Genomic DNA, 4,125 nt, shown 5'->3' on the forward strand with positions numbered 1-4,125 from the left:
CGTGCTTTATTATTACTCGGTGATTGTATTGTTCTTGTGTTTTCCATGCTTTAAAGTTAGCTTTTGGTGCTGACATGTTTGGTGGTGGTATTTTTATTTGACCTTGCTGATGCGATTCCACTGGAGCCAAGACAATGGTCTCTGTGGCTTTCGCGACATTTCACGTCCCCCGCATGTCACTTCCCATCCCAGCCTCTGCCACTCTTAAATTCCAGCCCTGCTCCACCAGGGAAGCTCTGTTCAATGTGGAGGCGAAGCTCCTGCTCAGAAAGATGCGCGTGACGTAGACAAGCAAGTGTTTGCTTTTTTTGAAGCTGTTGTGGTGTTTCGATTTTGTTTTGTTTTCGTTGGGGTTTTTAATGGAGTGGGTCTCTACAGACTCACAGGAGATGGTTAGATCTCGCAGGCTGAGAACTCTTTTTACCTCTGAATGTTCCCCAGTGCCTTTTATTATTAAATTCTTGCCACAGTGTGAGCAATCTGACGAGTCTCTCGTAATAAAAGATAATTATTTGAAACCGTGACACTAAACGAGCTGACACTATTTCCGGTCTCCCTGTCTGTTTCTTGTCATCCTCATTTGGAGGTCAAAGCGGAACACCCAGGTCAACTTCTAGGAGTTGAAGGTCACGCCAGGTGCCATTTGAAAGCTAATTCCCCCATGAACTGCAGTCACAAACCTTGGACCTTAACGTTCCCGCTGCATGATGAACCTCACTGAATAACAGTACGTTCTTGGAATAAAGAAACCGTTTTTCTACAGAACCGGTAGAATTTTAAAGAGCCCAGGCTGTGGGTCACACCTCTGGCTGGGGCCTAATCGCAGTGCCATGAAGCAACGGGTCTCCTCACCTGCTTAAAGCATTTTGCTGAATCAGAGCCCGAGTGCTCGGCATGTGCCAGGCTCAGTCCCCTTCCTGGTGTGATTTGGGCGTTCTGAGTGCATGGAGCTCTAATGTGGCCTTCCCTGACCACTTGGTTGTTGGAAGGTTGTGCTGCTCTTTGTTATTCAAAGGTTATTTGCCCTAGATTTGGAATCAGGTCTTGGTTTAGACGTCTGTGACCCGATGTCACAAAGTATTAATGATCTCCATTGGTGCTGCTGCTCCCCAGGGGTTCGCCACAACTGAGCTCGATTAGTAAAGTACCATGATCATCAGAGTGTTCTCTCCAGAGAGATATTAATGTTAACATTTGTTAGGATTCTATGAAGGTACAAGGATAAACCCAGTTAACAGAATTAATTAATTTCTAAATTGTAAGCAATTTATTCCAAAACCCCTCCTCCACCCGCCCATTCTTCCTCCTTGGGAGTCAGGATCTTCTGCATTTCTTTCTTTTCCAAAGCCCTCTAGCCCGTGCTATTCTGAGTCAATTCTGCCACATCCTTTCTCTAGAGCAGGGACCAGCTGACATTGTGGGATGAAACTGGTTCTCTCTCACCTCCCCCCCCCAAACACACATGGGTTTCATGAACCCATCCCCACCACACACACACACACGCACACCAGAGTTGAATTGAAGAGTCCCTGTGAATTCTATTTTCTAATGGACATGTTGTTGGCCTTGTCATTGGCGGGCTTATTTTGAGGGGAGGGCTAGATGGCTGGCAATACTTCTTGTTGGTTTTAGTGGTTGGGTTCCCCCTCCCCTTGCCCTTTATAAATTATTTTTAGAACAAGAGAACAATGAAGACTTTGATGTGAAATGTTTTAACTGAGAGTGACCTAAGCCAAGTTCTTCTCACCAGATCAGGGGTTCTGGGTGTCTTTCTATTTTGGATGCCTAGCTCAAGACTGTCAAGGGACTTGATTTTCACGGCAAAGGTATGGGGGAGTCAAAGCCACTCACCTCTCTTAAAAATCTTGGCCATGGACTTTACCAACCAATGCAAGGGGAAAAAAACATGGAAGGTAAAATTCTGGTCCCTACCAAACATGACGGTTGGATTGGTTGAGATGGAAGTAAGACAAAAGTGATGCTATAGCTTTGTCTAGTGCTGTGTGTATTATCCACAGAGAGGATGCTTGTGCAGAGAGCTGGTAGGAACTAGGAAATCACTGACACTAGTTACCAGTAAGACTCATTCAATCAGTGCTGAGATTATCTATGCAAGATTGACAGAACTAAAGGAAAGTTACAGCGTAATCACTTCTGTGCTACCTGGACAGCTGCAGATTGTACCAGCAGTAGATGTCCCATGGGAATAAAGCTAGGCAGTAGCTGTGTTAAAGATCATGCTTAAACTTTTAGGTACATGCGGTACTGTATCTAGCGGCAGGATAAGATCTAGGTAATCCTAAAGTAAATACATAGCACCGCCCCACCATACGCACACACACAGTATACTTGCTATCAGTTTCATGATAACATGGACAGATGCACATGTGAGTAGATCTGAACATAAATGTGAGCCCATGTTTGCTAAATAAATACAAGCAAACCTTCCTTCCAGACCAGGGTCCCGATCTAGTTTCAGTCACAAGTTAAAATAGTCCCAGTCTCAGCCTAATCCAAACCACAGCAGAGAGCAACATGATGGATACTCACTGCCTGGGAAGGTAAGAGGCATGCAGGTCAGGTCAGAGGTGCCCTGGTAAAGCTGCATGTGTGTGTGAAGCTTGTACAGAACCTACCTGGTCGCAGATCTAAGCCCCTTACCTTCATGAGCCCTCAAATTCACAGAGCGCTGTTATAAAAATAAACACAGCCAAAAATATGAGTCGTTGAGTGGTAGCTGGGGACTCTGTTGGCCTGGGTAAATGATTACATCACCCACAGTTAGTCAGGAGTGAAAGCTGTCGGAGCGCCCTTCCTTTTGACTACAGAAAGCTGCCCTGAAATGTTCTGCACACATGCTGGCTGGTGTCTCCCAGGACGGGCAGCGTTCTGTAGGCCTATGCCATCAAAGCTGGGTCATTCACTGAGTCAAGAGCTGTAAATAACCAAGGATTTTTTAAAAAAGGAACCAAGCCTCCAGGCTTTCGGCTCAAAGCTTTGAGAGAACTCCTCCGTACCCAGCCACGTGCCTGGGGTACAATGCCACCTGCAAGGTTTATTCCTCAGAAGGTAGGGACGGGGAAAAGGAGCCATAACCCCGGGCTCATGTTTTCCCCACTGGATTGCAGTTATAGCCTGTTTCCCTCCAGAGCAGATTTGCCTGTAGGCAGCAGTCGCACACTAACAGGGTGTGACTGGGAAAGTTGCATGAGTTGAGTGTCTCCAAGGGACAGGGACACTGTCGACCCGTTTAAGCCAAAAATGTTACTTTCTTCAGACAGCATCCCTGGATAACACTAGCCCTGTGCAACTCTGCAGTGCCTTCCCTCGGAGGATCTCAAGGCACCTTGAAAAGTTGAAAGAATTTAGGCTCACAACGACCCGGTAGGGTCCTTTCTGTCATGGAGCAAACTGAGACCCGGTGAGGTTCCATGATGTACAGAGGCAAGGCTAGAAAACATGTAGAAGGGGGGCTCCATTCCCAGTTAAGTTCCATAACCATCGGACCATCTGCCTTCCCTCTCCGGCAATTCTGGGAGCTAAATAAGTCAACAGCCAGAGTCCATCTGAGCAGGACATGGAAAATCAGCCCTAGGAGGGAAAGAACGAGAATCAGATGGGGACAGAGCCGAGATGGGAGAACTCAGGTGAGAACAGTCATAGTCAATCCCACCTCAGGGGAGCAACCCTCAAATGAAACAGCACAGGGGGAAATTCCTGTAGGGGGGAAATTCTAAGTAGGCAGACTGGAGTAACTCATGGTTTGGGAATGGGGCCAGGCTGCCAGGGAAAGCCCCTTCCCCCTTTGAAAAGCACAGTGGGATTTCACTGACCGTGGGTGGTCAAGATGTTGGTTTTACATCTAATCTGAGCGACAGCACTTCCAGAAACAGGGTGTCCCTGAGCACCAGGGCGCTGGGTCGCTCCTGACTCAGAGTGACTTACTATACCAAGCTGGCTTTGCATGCAGCGAGTTCCTGGTTCTCAAGCTTAGAACTCCCATCGGTGTTTCCATCTTTGGCAATGACCCACAAGGAGATGTGTGAAGTGTGGAGGAGGTGTGTTCGTTTCTGGGGGACTGATGGCGTGGAGACCCATTGGTTCATCTAGTTTGTCCCCAGGTAT

Source organism: Lepidochelys kempii, chromosome 8 (genome assembly GCF_965140285.1).
Source record: "Lepidochelys kempii isolate rLepKem1 chromosome 8, rLepKem1.hap1, whole genome shotgun sequence".
Taxonomy (NCBI): Eukaryota; Metazoa; Chordata; order Testudines; family Cheloniidae; genus Lepidochelys; species Lepidochelys kempii.